This window comes from Eschrichtius robustus, chromosome 16 (genome assembly GCF_028021215.1).
Source record: "Eschrichtius robustus isolate mEscRob2 chromosome 16, mEscRob2.pri, whole genome shotgun sequence".
Classification (NCBI taxonomy): domain Eukaryota; kingdom Metazoa; phylum Chordata; class Mammalia; order Artiodactyla; family Eschrichtiidae; genus Eschrichtius; species Eschrichtius robustus.
The window spans coordinates 21,580,975-21,603,047 of record NC_090839.1 but is presented as its reverse complement, the minus strand read 5'-3'; the positions used below and the strand labels follow the sequence as shown (position 1 = coordinate 21,603,047).

The 22,073-nt window shown below is 41.1% G+C and overlaps 1 protein-coding gene across 2 annotated transcripts in view; it reads left to right on the top strand.

Moving 5' to 3' along the window:
* Positions 1–7,678: 7,678 nt before the first annotated feature.
* The window catches only part of RALGAPB (Ral GTPase activating protein non-catalytic subunit beta), a 105,908-nt gene continuing 91,513 nt past the window's right edge, over positions 7,679–22,073 (top strand). Inside the window, exon 1 of one of the 2 annotated variants that reach the window (XM_068565358.1) lies at positions 7,679–7,935. The gene's annotated coding sequence lies outside the window, so the exon portion shown is untranslated. Of the gene's footprint in view, positions 7,936–11,755; positions 11,830–22,073 lie in introns of those variants that run through there. The other variant, XM_068565359.1, reaches the window with a different exon arrangement.

The window sequence follows — 22,073 nt, the reverse complement described above, 5'->3', positions numbered from 1 at the left end:
TTATCATTTGCAAGATTGTTTTGTAAACGTGGAGTAACACAGCTTCCAATCATGACTTGAACTCTCTTTTTTTTTTTGGTAGAAAGGAAAGTTGCTTTAAGCAGAAAGCCAGCAATCTGGGGAGAAAGTAGACTCATGTCCTAAGAACAACTCCAAAGATTCTGCTCAGCCATGACAATTTTTAAAGGGAAAAAGGGGGAAATAATCTCAGTTAAATATTAAGAAGGTCATATTCTTTGTCATTTTTCCATTGCGTGCAGACCTGCCGACTTCTCCTGATCTTCCTTTGGATGCTCTCCTGCCCGTGTGGTCTGCCTGCAAATTTACCAAGGGGAACCTAGGGGTAGATAGTAAGTCATTCTTTAACTACTTAATTCTTCATTATTACTCCTTCTAATCCAGGAAAGGAATCAACAGGTTAGGCAAGGCATTGTGTACATTCAGTAAAGCAAAAATCAGGAGTTAGGTTAAATGTTACCTAGTGATATCATTTTTATGATTAAGGTCTGAGGAAAACAGAGATGAACAAACAGAAAAGGGACAAAAGAGATGCTTACATATCTACTGTACAAAAGCCTAGATTTGCTGAGAACACCGTATTTCTCTTTTTATTACAAGTCTTTTCTCTGAAGTCAATATTTCATTCTGTTTCTTGGTAATATATATTTTCTCTCTAACTAATTTTATTCTTTTTATTCCAATTCTGGTTTTATTTATTTAAATTAATTTTTATTGGAGTATAGTTTCTTTACAATGTTGTGTTAGTTTCTACTGTACAGCAAAATGAATCAGCTATACATATACATATATTCCCTCTTTTTCAGTTTTCCTTCCCGTTTAGGTCAACACAGTGCATTAAGTAGTTCCCTGTGCTATACAGTATGTTCTCATTAGTTATCTATTTTATACATAGTATCGCTAGCATTGAGAAGCTAGCATCGTTTTGGATTTGGACTCTGCTATCCAGAGTATTCACCAAGCCTCGGGGCTTCATGTCTTTTGAGAATCGGCTCAGCTGGTTTTCTAGGTTCTCATCCAAGTCTCTGCAAGAAACTGTTGGGTCAGCCAGAGCTTAGGGCTGAGTCCTCTAGGATTCTATTGGAACACACTCTCCAGCTTGGCTTTGACCCTTTGGAGACTGGCTGAACTCGCTAGGCAGTCAACCAACTGTGTTATTGTCCAGCTTACCTCTCTTTATCTCACTTAAAAAGATATCATGAGGGTTTGGGTCAAGGGCCTTTCAGGCATAATATGGTTACACACAGGCCTTCCCAACCTATTAGTCTCTGATTCTATCACAAAAACCGAATAAGATTACTTGCTATAACTTATTCTTGGGAATCCTTTACTGGCTCCTAGAGCTCATTGGTCCCTCTCTAAGGGTCTACATACTACCTATTTGGGAACAATTATAGTTTTTTTTTTTTGAATAAATTTATTTATTTTATTTATTTATTTTTGGCTGCTTTGGTTCCTCGTTGCTGTGCACGTCTTTCTCTAGTTGCGGCGAGCGGGGGCCACTCTTCGGTGTGGTGCGCAGGCTTCTCATTGCAGTGGCTTCTGTTGTTGCGGAGCACGGGCTCTAGGCATGTGGGCTTCAGTAGTTGTGGCTCACAGGCTCTAGAGTGCAGGCTCAGTAGTTGTGGTGCATGGGCTTAGTTGCTCCACGGCATGTGGGATCTTCCCAGACCAGGGATTGAATCCGTGTCCCCTGCAGTGGCAGGCGGATTCTTAACCACTGCGCCACCAGGGAAGCCCCTCGATTATAGTTTTGAGTGAGTTAGAATTTGCCACACAGTTTGTCAGGTCTATCAGAATTTATTGAAGGGCTTCTTAACCTAGGGTTTTTGAACTTGCATGGGAATAAATTACATCTTTATTTTCACTAATCTCTAACTGAAATTTCGCATGTTTTCTAATTGTTAACGTAAGCAACAAATCACAGTAATGTTACTGTGACCTGCATGACCTTGACTTTGTCGCCAATACAAATCATGGATTTTTTACATCACGCTGGAGTCGTTGTAGACATTTCAAAACACCTTTCAAGTTCAAACCTACTTCAAAATTATGGTACTTATAAGACCTGCTGCTAGATCTTGTTATTTAATGCATTACTAAAGAGGCACATATATTACCATATTGCAGGTTTAAAAAAAATTCTAATAGCTTTATTTTAATATAATCGGCCTCCCTTGCAATCTGACATATTTCATTTGATGCATTTAAAAATACGACTCTGAGAAGAGGTCTGTAGGTGTCACCAGTTTGCCAAAGGGGCTCATGTACAGAAATCCATGCTTGTCATGATGGTAGCAGCCCCTCCTCAGAAGCCTCAGGGGCCAGAGCTCTGCCCGGAACTCCCCTTTGCCCAGACAGATCTCTCGAGGGGCAAAAGAACCCTCACCTCAACTTTGGGTTCCTGTCTTCTCTTCACTCAGACTAAGCTAACACTAGTGAAGCTTTCCTTTCGACTACACGTCTTGAACTCTTTAGGCCATAATCACTGCATTCCTGAATTATGATTGCTTTCAATGCTGGCCACAGTCCTGCCTTCCACACACCACACCAGCGGGGAGCACAGGAAAGGGGCCTGTGAGCAGAGTGAGAAGAGCGGCCCCCTTCATACAAGATACATCCATCCCTTGTTCTCCATGGCTTACGACAGATGAGAGCACCATGTCATCACACTGATTGGAGGCATGAAAAGTACATCAATGGAAAGAGCACGTCGGCATTGCAGATCAGCATCTCAAAAGTCCTTGGAGGAAACAGGCATGGCTGCTTCTGCCAAAGGGAATGAGGTGACCACCCTGGGGGCTAGCTGGGGAAGGGACAGCAGAACACACAGAGTAAAGGACATCTGCTGCCCTTTTCTCCCATTTCCCTGGCTGCAGTAGGTCAGAGGGGCACTGTGGTCTGAACAGAGAGGTGCAAGTCAGTACCTGGGTCCACGCTTGCGGCTCAAGCGTCTGCAATGGATTGTTGGTGGCTCACAATCTTAAACCCAGCCTGGTTCCAAAGTGAGTGAGAATCATCAAAATCAGCATCCTAATAAAACTATTTTGGCAGCCCAGTCTTGCACAAATGGTGAAAGAACTACTGTATCAGACAGCAAGAGTGAGGTCCTTGCCTGGCTGTCCTCTTGGAACCAGAGCTGGCTATGGGGCTCCATGATATGAGTCCTGGAGTATCTCAGGGCATCTGGTCAACCCCACACATGAGTGAGAGAGGGCTGGGGGTAAGATAGAGGGTTGAAGAGTTCTTCAAAGAAAAGAAATGGAGAATGAGACCCACCGGGGATGGACATGGTCTGGGACGGGGTAGCTGTTCCTGGACGGCACCTCTGGCCAGCCCCAACCACTGAAGTGAGACTTAGAAGATTTCAACGTAGAAATTTCTGGCCAACAGGACCCACATGGGGCCTGGTCTGGATTGGGGCACCTGGCCAAGATGGCATTGGTGGTCTTGGAGGGGCATTCAGAAAATTTTGGGGAATACCAATCCAAAATGCAGTACCACTTGAGGCACAAGGTCTGGGGCAGGGGACCTCTTACCTAGATCTAATGATATTTTCTACCTCTACCACTGGATATTATTCACTAAGACTTAACGGTCCAGCAAGAAACTGGGTTCAACGCTGAGCCAATGAATCTTCCAACCACCCACCCATCCATCCAACAAATGTTCGTTGAGCACATAACACTGTGCTAGTGTTGCGTTAGGTTCAGGAGAAATAGAAGTGGATCTTCTTAACCATTATCCACACCAAGCTAGTTCTGTACAACTGAAAAAGGAAGAAAAGGGAAAAAAAACTGGCTGCAGATGACATACCTCTCATACATCTGTTCAGTTAAACACTTTTCTCAATTATGGCTTTTGAAAACTGTTCCAGTTACTATGGTTCCACACAATTTACCCCAAAACTTAGTGGCTTAAAACAATGACAATATTTAGTTTGCTCATGAATCTGCTCTTTGGGCTGGGGTTATCTTGTCTCTGCTTTGCTTGCTTTCAGGTGAGTTGGCTTGAAGCCTGGGGACTGGAATCATCTGAAGCTTTCCTCACTCACACGTCTGGCCATTGATGTTGTCAGCTGAGACAGGTTGTCTCAGGTTGTCAGCTGGAACATCTCCACATGCTCTCTTCATGTGGTCTGAGCTTCCTCCCAGTATGGTGACTGGGTACTGAGGGTGAGCATTGCAAAAGGGGGTAAGCCAGGTGGAAGCTGAATCCTCTTTATGACCTAGCCCCAGAAGTCACCAAGCATTACTTCTGCCCTATTGGCCAGAACAGTCACAGCAGCCTACCAGACTCAAGGAGAGGGAATATGGATCCATCTCTCAGTGGCAAGATGTTGGTTACATTGTAAGAAGAACTGGGGGATGGATTATATATATTGGTGAGGTCAATTCAGGAAAAAAGTGCCACATAAGGTTGATACAACTGCTCCATTTTTTTTCCTTTTTCAAATGCAATACCTTTTAATACACAGTAATTAAGTACATGATACAAAGTGATTATTCTGACAGTACAGTTTCAGATGAAGACAATTCCCCAATTCATTCTACTTTTATAGTTAGAATTTACGACGTAGAACAGATTTGAATTGTGCCCTGTTTGGAGAATCCAAATGTTTTATTCTGTATAGCATTTCATATGTCTCTTCAGTCCATTGTGCATGCACACTTTTCGCATATGTTTCAAAGTGTTCTGATGTTTAATTTTCCCTCAAGGTGTTTTGTGTGTGTTATAACTTTATTTTTATATTGGTTTAAGAGAAACCCTGAAAAATTTTTTTAAAATTGTAAAAGAAAAAGATGCAGAAATATAATCTCACCTTTAAAAAATGACTGCTCACTTGTATCTTTCCTCCACCCACGACCCCTCACCTAATATTAAATCTTGTCTTCTTGGTCAGTACATTAGTCCTTATACGTTACATTTTTATGTAGAAGCCACATTCTTTTTTTTTTAGCATTTTATTTTATATTGGAGTATAGTTGATTAACAGTGTTGTGTTATTTTCAGGTTTACAGCAAAGTGATTCAGTTTCATTTATTTATTTATCTTTTGGCCACACCGTGTGGCCTGTGGGATCTTAGTTCCCCGACCGAGGATCGAACCCGTGCCCCCTGCATTGGGAGCGCAGAGTCTTAACCACTGGACCGCCAGGGAAGTCCCACAAAGTGATTCAGTTACACGTATACATGTATCTATTCTTTTTCAAATTCTTTTCCCATTTAGGTTGTTACATATTATTGAGCAGAGCTCCCTGAGCTATAGGTCCTTGTTGGTTATCCATTTTAAATATAGCAGTGTGTACATATCAATCCCAAACCCCCTAACTATCCTTCCCCCCACCCCCGTAGAAGCCATATTCTTAATTTAAAATTATTTATTTATTGCTTATATGATTTTTGTTTCCATTGTTCCACTGCTACATTTTTGCCTGTTAAAAATATTTAGGTGTCTTGGGTTGGAATTGAACACCTATCTTTTTCCCATTAAAATTAATGGAAGGGCTTCCCTGGTGGTGCAGTGGTTGAGAATCCGCCTGCCAATGCAGGGGACACGGGTTTGAGCCCTGGTCCGGGAAGATCCCACATGCCGCGGAGCAACTAAACCAGTGTGCCACAACTACTGAGCCTGTGCACTAGAGCCCATGAGCCACAACTACTGAGCCCACTTGCTACAACTACTGAAGCCCAAGCGCCTAGAGCCCGTGCTGCGCGACAAGAGAAGCCACCGCAATGAGAAGCCTGCGCACCGCAACAAAGAGTAGCCCCCGCTCTCTGCAACTAGAGAAAGCCTGCGCACAGCAACGAAGACCCAATGCAGCCAAAAATAAATAAATTAAATAAATAAAAATTTAAAAAATTAATGGAAATATATATTTTTTTCATTTATCAGCTTTTCACTTAGAGGCAGAATTTTCAGCAATGAATTAAAGTCATCAGGTGGGAGCCAGATGTACTTTCATCATCTCCCTAAAAGCTTTGACAGCCTCCCAGTCCTCTGTGTCTGTCATTTTTCCAGTTCCCATCACCCATTGCTCTTCTAAGCCATCACCTCCATTATCAGCTCCTTACCTGTCTGATATATTACAGATGTTCCATATTTATTACATTAGGAATGAGTCTGGTTTAAATTAACAGGTAACTTGACAAACTGTGGTCTAAAAAATATTTTTTCCCCCCTCATAAAACAGGAAGGCAGTCCAGGGTTTGCACAGCTACTTGAGTATGTCCTAAAGTACCAGGCTTCTTTTGTCCTTTTATTTTATCTTCCTTAGCACAATCCTCCTCATGGTCTCAAGATGATTGCTGCACCTCCTGGTGTTGCGCCTCAGTTCCAAGCATGAAGTAGGGGAAGGGTGAAGGTCACAAACTTCTCCAAAGAGTTCCTTTTTATTCTGGAAGGGAAGCTGTCCCTTGGGACTGCTGCCTACATCTTATTGGCCAGGACTTTGTCTTATTGCCACTTCTAGCTGCAAGGGAAGTTGGGAACTGTGTGCTTTGCTTTCCAGCCTCTGCAGTTTGGAAAGGCAAGGGTTAAGTGGTTGGAATAAATATTGAGAGCCTCTTACAACATGTGCCACACTGCGTTTAATTGAAATGTATTGCTTCGATCCACAAAGTATCCTGGATATAGCCTGTTCTTGTCCTGGAACATTCTTCCTTTTCCTTTTCTCTCCTCTAGTTACTTTCCTGGGTATGTATGTGTGTGTGTGGGAGGAGACAAAATATTGAGGAAACACTCTTTTTTTTTTTTTCCGTGAAGATACCAGTTCCCTTGTCGCTCCTTCCTCCATGGTCTCTTCTAACTGAGGGTAAGGAGGACGAGTCAGCATCTTCTTTGCTCCATTCTGCTCTTTTCACACACAGTGACTTCAGCACTTCTACCCTGATCCCTTCCTCTCTGAATATCAAGGAGAGTCTCAAGGCCAGGTTCTCCCTCCTCTTCTTTCTCAGCCCAAGTTTCCTCCTTTACACTCCCAAGGGACTTGAGCTGTATCTCTCTAATGGTATTTATCATTTTCTTCGTTGAAGCTGAAACCGAATGATTGGAAGTGGTACTGTTTACGAAATGTGTGGTGCATTGTAGGTGCTCAAACCGGTAGCTCTTGCTATTATTACTACTATGAATAATGTCTTATCGCCTATATCAGACGCAGCTCCTTAATGACAGGCTCTGAATCTGATGTCCGATTCATCTTTGTGACACACATCTGGCCTGGAATTGAACATTGCTCATAATGCTATCAATATAACGGGGGGGGGGCGGGTAAAGGACAACATTTCAAAGGAAGGGTGCTGTAATGGTGTGAGAAATTCCTAGAACCTGAGTGGGAGCCAGAATCTTGCGGAGAAAACCCTTACTCCGTCCGCATCAAAAACACGCAGAGTCCCAACTGTTTCGTAGGGAAGCATGTGGACCGCCTCCACGCCTATATTGCGATGAGGTAGGAGCGTCCGTCACTTCATCCCTCCTGCTCCTCCGGAAAGGGAGGCGGGACTATACCCCGCGCGCGGCGAGCTGGGATAGCTGCGCACGCGCAGCTTCCGGCTCCGTGTCTGGGGAATTATTTGACGCCGCCGCTTCGGCCCCCACACAAGTCTCTGATCAGGCGCGCCGCGCACGCGCAGTGATCCACTAGGCTCGGGGAGTTATTTGACGCTGCCGCCCCTGGCAGTCGGAAGTTGCCTGAGCAGAGCCCAGCCGGCCGGCCCGAGTGGCCTTCGTAGACCCGGGCGCCCTGGGAGAGTCGCTGACGGGTGGACGGAGCGACCGCCTGAGGACAGCCGGCCGGGGCAGCGAAAGCGCCGGGCCTATGGCGCGGGTGGCGTGAGGCGGAAGGCCGAGTGCGGCCGGCGGCGGCGGCGGCGGCGGCGGCGCCCGCCCCAGCAATGCGGGCCCCGCCCGTCGCCTCAGGTAACCGGGCGGCCCTCCCCGTCGCGACCGGACCCTCCCTTCTCCTCCCCTCCGGGTGGTCTAGGGATGGCTAAGCCTTGTTTCTCGGCCCCGGTGGCTCCAAGGGCCCTTCGGAAGCGCATCTCATTTTGGGGGGGGACCCACGGGGTCCGGGGGAGCTTGGCCGTGGAGTCGGCGGCTTCTGTCGGGTCTTTTCAAACCCGGGGTGGCCCTTGAGAGCTGCCCCGGCCGGGCGAAGCTCTTTCCTGGCAGCCTGGGGGAGGGGGCGGGTCTGGAGCGGAGCTAGACAACTCTGGCGAACAATCTGGTCCAGCAGCAAGGTTGGTCGAGTGGCTGTCTCCCTGTGGGGACGATGCTGCCCATTGCACGGTGACTGTCGGATGAGGAAGAGTTAATAATGAGAATAAACAGCTAGCCCTTTTTAAGCGCTTACTGTACGCCGGCCATTGTGCCAGACCATTACGTTCATCCCATCTAACTTCACAGCAACCCTGTAAGGGAGAATGATTATCCCCATCTTACTGACGAGGCAACTGAGGCCCTGAATGGTTAGGTGACTTCCTTGCCCAAGGTCACGGAGCTGGTAAATTTGACTCGAGATTCAAGTTTTTAACAATTAGGTCAGTGGCTCTCCAACTTCGCTGCACGTAGAAATCATCTGGGGCAGCTTTTAAAGATTCCTGATGCCCAGGTAGCAGAGCCAGGCCAATTAAATCACCGTATTTGGGAGTGGGGTCGGTGGGGGAAGCCAGACAGCAGTATTTCTTAAAGATCCCCACATGAATTCAGTGTGCAGCAAAGTTTGGGAACTGCTACCGTAGATAATTCTGCATCTCAGTAAAACGTTTCGGTGTTTCTCCAGTTTAAGTGTGTACGAGAATTTTCTGGGAGTTTGTTTAAAATGCAGTTTCCACCCGCAGAGATCTTTTCATTAGGCCCACGGACTACTACACCTTGTGAAAGCCTGTTGGGGGTGGGAAGTAACTTTCTCTGCAGGATTTGTGAGTCAGCTGGACCTTTTAAAGTGCGTGCATCTCATACAAAACTGTTAGTTTGCAGTTTTCCTGGATACACAGTACTCGTGGTTACAGCATCTCTGATCTCTGGGTCTTGTTTGAATATGCTGTTCTCTGCCTAGTCTGTCCTCTGTGCTTTCTCCCTGCTCCGCCCAGACACACACACTTCTGCTGTTTCTTGCACACATGCACGTAGTCTTTTCTTCCCATCTCTGGCTGCGTAACTCCCAGCATTCAAGAAGCCTCTGTGACCCTCACACCTCTCACTCCCAACCACCTTGGGTCTTTCCTGTTTGCTCTTTAGCATCATCATAATGGAATTTACCAGTGATTTTTCTGTGTTGTATTTATGTCTGTTTTATTAGATTGTGAGCGACTTGAACCATGTTTCCTCATCTCTGTATTCCTCCCAGTTCTTTGACATACAGACTCACAAAAGTTTTACTGAATGGAATGTTTGTGTCCCTTTTATGTCACAGACTGCATGCTGCAAACCGATTCTTCTCTATTTCCAGTTTTGCAAAAGGTGTTTGGTAGTTCTTGCCCTACAGAGTTTTGTTCTTTTTGCTTGAAAATACTCTAGTTAGGTCTGTTAACTTTTCCATCCAGTAGTTAAATAAACACATTGAGTTCTTACAACTGGTGAGACACTAGGGAAGACTAACTATGTGCAGTCAACATTGGTTGATTTTTAATATCTAGTTTTATCACAGTCAGATACAATCAGTTCTGTAGTGGAAACCCTTTTATTGCCCTTAGGCCTTTGCGTGTGTTCCCTACTAAACACTGTGCTGTCCAAACTAGTGTTTAGTTGTCATCCACTAAATGTTGTTACCTTTCTGGTACTTGGTAAATACTAGTAGATGGAAATGCTGTTGGTAGTAGTTCATCCTGTTACCAGGAGAGATGACTTAAGCAGTACTTAGATTAAAACCTTGATGTCAGAGGAATTGACAAACTTAGTATATATTTATTACAGAATGCCTGAACTGCTGTTGCCCAGCATATTTACAAATTATAAAGGAAGGCAGCCCGGTAATTCAGATTATATTTGTTCTTGGCTGGTCTTAAAACCATGTAAGGTTTATAAAAGTGAGTGAGTGAGTATGTGTGTGAAGGTCATTATGAAGAGGTTTTTGGACGATAAAGTTTTTTATAGTAGTTAAATACGGTAAAGTATGTGGACTGAATAAGAAACACATTTCACGTAATGACATTCTTTACATCATACAGATTGTTATAGAAAGAGTTTTCTTGGTTCTGTTTTGTACTGTTTACTCAAATTTTAGGCTAAGGCTAACGTAGAAACTGATGGGATAATTTATGTTAAATTCAGATACTCAAGAAACTTGCCCTTGTTTCTCGGATCAGATATGGGCAGAGTATCCAGTTCTGGCCTCAGCACATGGAAGAAACTCAATCTTCAAGCCTGAGGTTTTAAGTCTCTAGTTTGAGCCCCCAGAAAAGGTGAAAAACTACGCATGCTCAGTTAAAGACCAAAAATGACTCTAATCATGATAGCCTGAGACCTAGAAATGGATTCTTTTTAATTTGAGGTACCTATCAGTGTTAGCGGATGTGTTCCCTGACATGTGTAAAGGCCTTTTTGATAGAATACATGATTTTCTTTGGTGCAAGACGATTAAACGTTTTAGAATTAAGGTACATGGAGTTTAAGTTTTAGATGCAGAAAATAGGTAACTTGCCCAAGACTACTTGGTTGGCTGTAGCACATCTAAGAATAGAATGCAGGTCTCCTTCCTCTGGACTCAGTATCCCCTTGCACCCTCATGCCCCTCATGTGAGAGGATGTCTTGTTTCTTGTTGTTGTTGTTGTGTGTGTGTGTGTGTGTGTGTGTGTGTGTTGGGGATGGGGGAAGTGGACAGAGTAGTCTGCTATGTTTGAGATATTAAGTTAGATATATAATGAGTGCTTGTAGTATGACATGTACTTTGCTATATAAACTGGGGATACTAAGATAAATAAGACACAGCCCTTTTCCTTCAGGAATCTATAGTCTAGTCAGGGTTGTAGTAAAGGTAAAAGTATAGTATCTAAGGCAGCTCTGTCAAATAGAAATTTCTGCAGTGATGGAACTGTTCTATATCTGCACTGTCCAGTATGGTAGCAGTTAACCACATGTGATATTGAGGACTTGAAATGTGACTAGTTTACCTAAGGAACTGAATTTATAATTTAATTTAAATTTAAGTAATATGTGGTTATGGCTGCTGTGTTAGAGCAAGTCGGGGGCATAAAAGATGAGAACTGTGGTGGGGGTGGGAGCAGGCAGGGTATCCATACTTTTTTGGACAGACTAGCAAAAACTACCTGTTTTCACTTTTGGGGAGGAATGCAGGCAGAACCTGTCTCCCTTTCTTGTAATTCAGGTGTTTGATAGGATCCTTAACAGAATCTGGTGCACAGGTGAATACATTCCTTTTTGGCCAAGCTTGATTGATATTTGCCTTGGGGGTCAATAGGACTACAACAGAAATATGAAATATGTTCCTTTTGCCTTTATTAGTTGTAAAGGTTATATGGATGACCTTGAATGCACTTATGCACCTTAAAATCCAGCATTTATTTACTCAGCTCATTTATTCAGTGTTTTGGCACCCTGTACCCTATTTTTCCTAAGAGAAACAAGGCATGCCTGATAGTGTGTACCTTGCATTTGTACAGCTCAAAGTATGTTGACTTACGTTGTTTTATTTGATCCTTTTCCCAAGTCACTTTAGCTAGGTACTGCAGGTATTCTCCCTGTTTTACAGGTGAGGAAACTATGACAAAGAAATGCCAAGTGACTTGTCCAAGGTCATATGGTGAGGTACGGAGTCAGAACAAAAGAAGGAGCATTGGACTTCGAGGCAAGAGGTGGAGTTTCTTGTCCCAGCTCTACTGTTACTTGATGTGACCCTGAGCAAGTTGTAGAGGCTAGTGACATCTGTCTTGCTTAAATTTCTAGGCTTGTTATTGAACTGAAATGAAGTAACATGTGAAAGCTCTTTGAAAGTGATCAATTATGCGAAGGCACATTGTTATCAAGCAAGATCTGAAATAGTTTTTCTGTTGTAGGATGCCACCTTCGTAACTCATCACGTCAGTTACCATGTTGAATACTGCTGTAACACGGATTTATTTATCATGGATTTCTCTTGTCTTCTTCACTATGAAACTTTCTCTTGGGCAGCCATGGTGTCCTATTCATACCTGCCTCCCTACATGTTAGGACAATACCTGACACATAGCAGGTGTTTAATAAATGTTTGTTTAATGAAATGACTGATGTACAAATTTACAAAGTTAAAAGAAACTGTTCTCTGTAATTAGATTTGAAGCTCCTTGGGAGCAAGGATGATGTTTATTCATTATTGTAGTCCCTGTGTTTGGTGTATAGAAGGCATGTAATAAATATTGGCTGAGTTAATTGATGTAATTAATACCAAGCTGTGATCTTAGTGTGTCTACCACTGTATTGATCATTTTGGTAGTTTGTCAATTAGACCAAACCTTCATGTTACTTTGTGGTAGTACCTACAAGTCATAAACTGTTACCCAGCACACAGTGACCTGATAGTAGAAACATACAGAGATTACCTAGAAAATGGATACATGCAGAGTTGGGAAGGAGATTAAGTGATCTGCAGGGTAGCACTGTCATCTTTGCTTTCCTCCTATCACTTCTGAAGTTTGAAAGTGGAGACTTCTCTGCTCGCAGCTCAAGTTGATAGCCAACAGAGCCTAGCTGGGAAGGAGACTCATATGATCCTAACACAGCAGTCAAAGCCCTCAACCGTCTGACTTCAGTATCTCACCACAGTGCCCAACCCTCCCTGCAATGTTCCCATCCTTCCTGCCCTCCCTTTCCTCAATATATTAGAGACACTGGAGTCTGCTTTCCTGCTGTCCCTTCAGACTGTCTTCGATACTTCAGTCAAATTTCCTTAATAGGAATTCAGTTCCTGTTGTATTATTCCTATGATAAAGTTAAACTTTCTCTCATTCTCTGCCCTCAGTTTTTACTAAGTTAATTTCAAATCTCCAATCTGAGGATTCATAGTATTCTTCCTCCATAAGGGCTATCGTTTGTTGATTGCTTACTATGGACTAGATAGGACATGTTCCAAACATCTTACATGTCTTGATTCTCTAATCACAACTCCAGAGTAGGCTGTTATCCTACTGTTATCTCCATTTAACAGATGAGGATGCTCAGGCACAGAGGTAGAGCAACTTTTGCAGGATTTTCCAACTTGCAGGTGGTGGAACTGGGATTTGAATCTAAGAAGTCTAGTTCCAGAGTCCTGGCTCTTAACCAGTCTCCTATTTGTTTTCATGCTTCTCATCTCTGTGTTTAATGGCTACATTATAGTATATAGAGTTAATATGCCCTAATTGCGAAGGTATTCCATTATTGATGGACAGTTAAATTATGATCACTTCCCCATCTTATGTGCAATACTGCAGTGAATGAATGCCTTGTGCATTTTTCTATTGAGTTGTTTATCAGGATAAATTAAGTGGTATTACTGGGTCAAAGCACCTGATATTACTATGTCTCCCACTATGTATTGGCAAAACATTCGTGCTATCCTTGGGTGAATGGTTAGAAAAGTGGCGTTAGCCTGAGGTGCCTTACAAGTGTGTCAATTTATCGGCAGGATAGAGCTACAAACAATTCCATGGCAAGTGAACTAGGCAGTCAGGGCCCAGCAGAGTTTTGCCATGGTGCTATCCTGAAAGGTTGATGCACATATGAACATCTTTGCCCAGGAGGACCTAGGCTGTGAATCAATTCTGGTTCTTGAAACTACAGATGTTCTCTGAGATCTCTGGGTTGCTTTGGACAGCCTGAGCTGCAACAGCAAGAGGAGGTTCTTATTTGTGTGTTTAAGACTAGGCTGGCCACTGACAAAACTGGACCCAACAGGACTTACCCTGCCAAATCTGTGACATTACACTCTGCCCTCATCTTTTTTTTTTTTTTCCTAACAGCAACAAACATGAAACAAAATGAAGTTATAGGACTTCCATAGTTGGGTTATAAGCCCAGACCCTGGAGCAGAGGTGGGATAGGGTGACTTTCAGGGCAGCAATGGCTCATTCATAGGGTATGCCTCCCTACCTTCCCTCCACAAGAATCATGCTAATTCAGTTACCAAAAGTAGCATATGCCTTTATCTTTGATCAGAGGCGTAAGTTGACCCATAGATGAGTTCTTCTTAGCTTACATCCTGTTTTGTTTTTTTTTTAAACTTGAATTAGTTGCCAACATTTAAAGAGTGGACTTCACAGAGATGTCCAGATTTTCTGTGTCTCTTGAAAAACTGGATTATCAGGCAACACTGGGTCTACATTCCTTCAAGGTAATAGTTGGCTAGGGCTGAGTAGTGATTGTGTCCTTTAAAGAGAACCTTAATTCTCTAATTTGCCCCAATGTGCACCCTACCCACTTCACCCCATGTTTGGTTTCCTAGACTGGAGGTTTTCATCCTTCCCGGACCTAATGACCGCTTCACTATCCTGAAATTAACAGATAATGTATAACCTACCAACACATAGAATTTTAAAAAAATCTTTGAAACTAACAATAACAAATGAAAACCATAAATTACTGTCCTTCCAATAAAATTGGTATTTCGGTAAAAATGCTCAGGTAGAGCTATACTAGAGGACATAACAAAGTGGTCAGATGCTTGTGTCTACTTATAACTTGAGAAGTAAGACAGTAATATGGCACTTTATATTTGACATTTTGAAATAAGGGCTAAGTAAGTAGCCTGTAGTTCTTGTGATTGTGTTCCTGACAGCAGTGTGTGGTATTAGCAACTCAGACACCACAAAAGGTATGGCCTTAGGTGATGTGATTGTTCTGAAATGGTGAGCAATTCTTGGTATGGTTAAGGTTCCAAACATAAAAAAGTTGAATCTTTCCTCGGTTTGCATGGTTAATTGTGTTACTGGAAAATTAAGTGTATATTAAAATAGCACAAAATATTTTATATTTATGAGTAAAATGAAGTTAGATTTTTAGCCTTAGACAATTAAGAACAGAATGATTTTCTGGCAGACATTAGAAAGTCAGGTGAAATGTAGCAAAATTATTCATTGTGCAGGACTGTCACCTGTGTTACAGGATGTCTAGATATCCTGGATCTGCCCATAAATACCAGTAACATGCCCCAATCGTTGCGTTAACCAAAAGTGCACTTAATATTTCCAAAATACCCTGGGGGGGGGTAGTCTTTTTTTTTTTTTAATTGAAAATCATTGCCCTAAACTCTTGAGTGTGTCCTGTTGGCCTTACCTCCTAAATCCGAGTGAGTTTTTATCACTCATTTTGCTAGTTTAATATTTACAAAATGATGCCTTAGTTACTTTACTTTGTGTTTCTTTGATTTTTTTTATGTTTGTTTCCAATGTTTATTTTCTCTTCATTGTTTAATTTGCCTGTGCAGTTGGCCCTTTCTGTTGGTGGGTTCTGCATTTGCAGATTCAACCAACCATGAATCAAAGATACTTGGGGAAAAAAAATCCAGAAAGTTCCAAAAAGAAAAACCTGAATTTGCTCTATGTAGGCAGCTATTTACACGGCATTTGTATTGTACTTACAACTATTTACATAACATTTACATTGTATTAGGTATTATAAGTAATCTAGAGATGATTTACAATATATGGGAGGATGTGCATAGGTTATATGCCACATACTTTTATATAAGGGACTTGAGCATCTGTGATTTTGGTATTGTCGGAGGGTCCTCGAACCAGTCCCCCATGGATACCAAGGGACAATTGTAATTATAAGGTACATCTTTGTCTTATTATTTTTTGTCTTTTATGCATTTTGTTGAAATTTAGCAGCTGTATTTTTCTATTACATGCGTTAAATATTTTAGTTCAACCTTTTCTCTCTCTCGGTCTTAGTTGCAGTACGTGGGATCTTTAGTTGGGGCACGTGGGGTCTTTAGTTGCGGCATGCGGACTTCTTAGTTGCGGCATGCATGCAGGATCTGATTCCTGGACCAGGGTTTGAAACCAGGCCCCCTGCATTGGGAGCGCAGAGTCTTACCCACTGGGCCACCAGGGAAGTCCCTACCTTACATGTTTCTTAAAGCATTTATTTCATTTTCTTCCATGTAATCATTTAAACATTAATAGATTTGAAGAATTTAAATTTCTTACATTTAAAAACTTTTTTAAAATTTTAAGAAGAATTTAAGAGCTATTAATCCTGTTTTGATTGGTCTTTCATAGTGTTTTTTCAAGAAAGATACTCCTGTCTTTACTTCAGAATTGGGAAGGGTGGTAGCTGTTTCTTAAAAATGCAAATTCCCAGGCCCTAACCCAAACCTACAGAATTGAGCTTTTTAGGGATGGAGTTTTGAAATCTACATCTTAAACCAGAGGGGGCCCCCCTCAATGATTCTTATGTATACAGTGGAGTTTGAGAGCTAGCTTGTCTTTTTTTTTTTTTTCCTTAAAACATTTTTTTCCCTCTAACAATGTATTATCCGAAATGGCCGCTAAATATTATTTAAATATTCCTTGAATATTTGAAAACCATCCAGCTACTTTTTTTATACTAATAAATAGCTTAAAGCAAATGGACATTTTCAATTTTTATATGTATACAACATGCAAAATTTTGGACTTCCTTCAGTGGCATAAAGGGAACACCTTCTAACATCTTCCTTTTTCCCATTGATACACCTTGGCATTCTGAAACATTCAGTATTCACTGTGTGCCAAGGACTTCTCAAAGATTCAGGAAGTGAGGTTTCCCCTCAAAAAAGGTTGACACACTTGTGGTGAAGATATCTTTACAAAGCTAATGAATAACCAAACGTGAAGCTTAATATGAATAGCCTGTAGGCACTCAGAGCTGGTGAAGAGGGGTGATGGGAGGAGTCAAAAAAAGTTTTACCAAAGAGGACATTTGAGCTGTGCTATGAAGTGTGAAGACTTCATAAGGTGGATAGAGGTGGGGAACAGCATGAGCAGTAATATAGGGCATGAACAAACTTGTCGGTTTTGAGCAATCATCAGTAGTACTTTGGGTCATAGCTTGGAGGATGGGGTGGGAAAGTGGCCGTAGAAGATAAAACTGGGAATGTGGATAAGCAATTTTAATTAGAATTTTAGCAAGGTTTTTTTCTTTAATTGGATAAAATCATCTTAAATTTTATATAAAAGAGTAAATGCCTGAGAATAAGTGATAAAGTTTTGAAAAAGAGTAGTCAAAGTAAAGGGGGCTTCCTTTTCAGATGTTAAAACATTCTGTAAAGCCATTGAATTTAAATCATTATGGCTGGACTTCCCTGGTGGCGTAGTGGTTAAGAATCTGCCAATGCCGGGGACATGGGTTCTAACCCAGGTCCGGGAAGATCCTACATGCTGCAGAGCAACCAAGCCCGTGTGCCACAACTACTGAGGCTGCACTCTACAGCCCACGAGCCACAACTACTGAGCCTGCGTGCCACAACTGCTGAAGCCCGTGCGCCTAGATCCCGTGCTCCGCAACAAGAGAAGCCACCGCAATGAGAAGCCCGTGCACCGTAACGAAGAGTAGCCCCCGCTCGACACAACTAGAGAAAGCCCGCACGCAGCAACAAAGACCCAATGCAGCCAAAAATAAAAATTAATTAATTAATTTTTAAAAATCGTTATGGCATTAGCATAGGAATAGACAAATAGTTGAACTGAACAGATTTGTAAATAGATTCCTACATAAATGAGAGTTTAATACATGACAAAATTGGTATTTCAGGTCAGTGGGAAAGGACGTGCTTCTTTTTTTTGTTTTTTGGCTGCATTGGGTCTTCGTTGCTGTGCATGGGCTTTCTCTAGTTGAGGCGAGTGGGGTCTACTCTTCATTGAGGTGCACGGGTTCCTCATTGCGGTGGCTTCTCTTGTTGTGGAACACGGGCTCTAGGTGCATGGGCTTCAGTAGTTGCAGCATGCGGGCTCAGTAGTTGCAGTGCAGGGGCTTGGTTGCAAGGATGTGTTTTTAATAGATGATGTTGACACAACTTACTATACATCTCTAAGAAAATAAAATTGGATCTTTCCTATACCACTTGTAGAAGTAAATTCCAGATGATATAAAACTTAAATGTGGAGAATTAATTATCTTGCATGGAAATCTAGTAACTACATTATACACTTCAGGATTATGTCTTTAAACTTCTGGACCTAGACGCATAGTAAATATTTTATGTATTTTACATTATGACCCAGAACATATGCATATATAAAAAATGAAACAAGTCTCAGAACATTGCTTACCTTTACTGTGTGTGGTGCCTTTATTGTATATTCTATTCCATATAATTAAAAAGTATTATCTATTTCATTTATTTTATGACCCACAGTTTGAAAAACACTGATACAGGGGATAGGAGGGAGAAATCACCTAAGCCAGACTCAAAACTAGAAGTTATAAAATAAAAAAAAATATTTGGCTAGAATAATGAAATTTCACTTCATACCTACCAAATTGGCAAATAAATAAATATGTAAATAAATCTGATTCTTGGCAAAAGATTGGGAGTGAGAGGAGGGAAGGGCTCTCATCCATTCCTAATGTAAATGGGAGTTGTTACAGCTTTTTGGGAATCTATCTGGCAAGACCTATTAACATTAAAAATACATATACTCCTTGATCCAATGGTTTCACTCTTGGAAACTTGTTCCATAGAAATTAAAAGGCCACTACTAAAGGATATATAAGCAAGCATATTTATTGCATCATTATTTCCTGGTGACAAAATATGGGAAATGAAGTAAATGTAAATCATTGGGAGACTGAATGAATCTTATTGGAAGGATATTCATAAGGTACTGGTGAATGGAAAAAAGATGTAGAAGAGTATATAGTCCCTAGCTATGTGTGTATATAAATTATTTTAATATGATTGAGTTAGGGTGGAGCAAAATACACAAGGAAATGTTAGGTTGGTTAAATGGATTATCTATTCAGGGAAATGAATTATTTGGATAGGGAATGAAGACAAATATAAAGGGTAAAAAATCACACTAAAAACAAAAAACCTTGTAGTATAATGTTCTTGTGCATTTATTGAAGAGATTATAGTGTGTGTATATATATTATACTATATACTATATGTATATGTGTGTGTGCGTTTATATATATGTTTATAAAAAAAAGGTGAGAAAAACTGTGTGGGTATAAGTTATCCTCTGATGAGAATGGCAACCTATCAGAGTCTCCCCTTTTTACCCTTCCATTTTTTTTTTAAAATTCTTATTAGTCATCAGTTTTATACACATCAGTGTATACATGTCATTCCCAATCGTCCAATTCATCACACCACCACCCCCACCACCCCCATGGCTTTCCTGCCTTGGTGTCCATACGTTTGTTCTCTACATCTGTGTCTCAATTTCTGCCCTGCAAACCAGTTCATCTGTCCCATTTTTCTAGGTTCCACATATATGCGTTAATACGCGATATTTGTTTTCCTCTTTCTGACTGACTTCACTCTGTATGACAGTCTCTAGATCCATCCGCGTCTCAACAAATGACCCAGTTTCGTTCCTTTTTATGGCTGAGTAATATTCCATGGTATATATGTACCACATCTTTATCCATTCATCTGTCGATGGGCATTTAGGTTGCTTCCATGACCTGGCTATTGTAAATAGTGCTGCATTGAACGTTGGGGTGCATGTGTCTTTTTGAATTATGGTTTTCTCTGGGTGTATGCCCAGTAGTGGGATTGCTGGATCATATGGTAATTCTATTTTTAGTTTTTTAAAGAATCTCCATACTGTTCTCCATAGTGGCTGTATCAATTTACATTCCCACCAACAGTGCAAGAGGGTTCCCTTTTCTCCACACCCTCTCCAGCATTTGTTGTTTGTAGATTTTCTGATGATGCCCATTCTAACTGGTGTGAGGTGATACCTCATTGTAGTTTTGATTTCCATTTCTCTAATAATTAGTGATGTTGAGCAGCTTTTCATGTGCTTCTTGGCCATCTGTATATCTTCTTTGGAGAAATGTCTATTTAGGTCTTCTGCCCATTTTTGGATTGGGTTGTTTGTTTCTTTAATATTGAGCTGAATGAGCTGTTTATATATTTTGGAGATTAATCCTTTGTCCGTTGATTCATTTGCAAATATTTTCTCCCATTCTGAGGGTTGTCTTTTCGTCTTGTTTATGGTTTCCTTTGCTGTGCAAAAGCTTTTAAGTTTCATTAGGTCCCATTTGTTTATTTTTGTTTTAATTTCCATTACTCTAGGAGGTGGATCAAAAAAGATCTTGCTGTGATTTATGTCAAAGAGTGTTCTTCCTGTGTTTTCCTCTAAGAGTTTTATAGTGTCCGGTCTTACATTTAGGTCTCGAATCCATTTTGAGTTTATTTTTGTGTATGGTGTTAGGGAGTGTTCTAATTTCATTCTTGTACATGTAGCTGTCCAGTTTTCCCAGCACCACTTATTGAAGAGACTGTCTTTTCTCCATTGTGTATCCTTGCCTCCTTTGTCATAGATTAGTTGACCATAGGTACGTGGGTTTATCTCTGGGCTTTCTATCTTGTTCCATTGATCTATGTTTCTGTTTTTGTGCCAGTACCATATTGTCTTGATGACTGTAGCTTTGTAGTAGAGTCTGAAGTCAGGGAGTCTGATTCCTCCAGCTCCGTTTTTTTCCCTCAAGACTGCTTTGGCTATTAGGGGTCTTTTGTGTCTCCATACAAATTTTAAGATTTTTTGTTCTAGTTCCGTAAAAAATGCCATTGGTAATTTGATAGGGATTGCATTGAATCTGTAGATTGCTTGGGGTAGTATAGTCATTTTCACAATATTGATTCTTCCAATCCAAGATCATGGTATATCTCTCCATCTGTTGGTATCATCTTTAATTTCTTTCATCAGTGTCTTCTAGTTTTCTGCATACAGGTCTTTTGTCTCCCTAGGTAGGTTTATTCCTAGGTATTTTATTCTTTTTGTTGCAATGGTAAATGGGAGTGTTTCCTTAATTTCTCTTTCAGATTTTTCATCATTAGTGTATAGGAATGCAAGAGATTTTTGTGCATTAATTTTGTATCCTGCAACTTTACCAGATTCATTGATTAGCTCTAGTAGTTTTCTGGTGGCATCTTTAGGATTCTCTATGTATAGTATCATGTCATCCGCAAACAGTGACAGTTTTACTTCTTCCTTTCCAATTTGTATTCCTTTTATTTCTTTTTCTTCTCTGATTGCCATGGCTAGGACTTCCAAAACTATGTTGAGTAATAGTGGCGAGAGTGGACATCCTTGTCTCGTTCCTGATCTTAGAGGAAATGCTTTCAGTTTTTCACCATTGAGAATGATGTTTGCTGTGGGTTTGTCGTATATGGCCTTTATTATGTTGAGGTAGGTTCCCTCTATGCCCACTTTCTGGAGAGTTTTTATCATTAATGGGTGCTGAATTTTGTCAAAAGCTTTTGCTGCATCTATTGAGATGACGGTTTTTCTTCTTCAATTTGTTAATATGGTGTATCACATTGATTGCTTTGTGTATATTGAAGAATCCTTGCATCCCTGGGATAAATCCCACTTGATCATGGTGTGTGATCCTTTTAATGTGTTGTTGGATTCTGTTTGCTAGTATTTTGTTGAGGATTTTTGCATCTCTATTCATCAATGATATTGGTCTGTAATTTTCTTTTTCTGTAGTATCTTTGTCTGGTTTTGGTATCAGGGTGATGGTGGCCTCATAGAATGAGTTTGGGAGTGTTCCTTACTCTGCAATTTTTTGGAAGAGTTTGAGAAGGATGGGTGTTGGCTCTTCTCTAAATGTTTGATAGAATTCACCTGTGAAGCCATCTGGTCCTGGACTTTTGTTTGTTGGAAGAGTTTTAATCACAGTTTCAATTTCATTACTTGTGATTGGTCTGTTCATATTTTCTATTTCTTCCTGGTTCAGTCTTGGAAGGTTATCCCTTTCTAAGAATTTGTCCATTTCTCCCAGGTTGTCCATTTCATTGGCATAGAGTTGCTTGTAGTAGTCTCTTAGGATGCTTTGTATTTCTGCAGTGTCTGTTGTAACTTCTCCTTTTTCATTTCTGATTTTATTGATTTGAGTCCTCTCCCTCTTTTTCTTGATG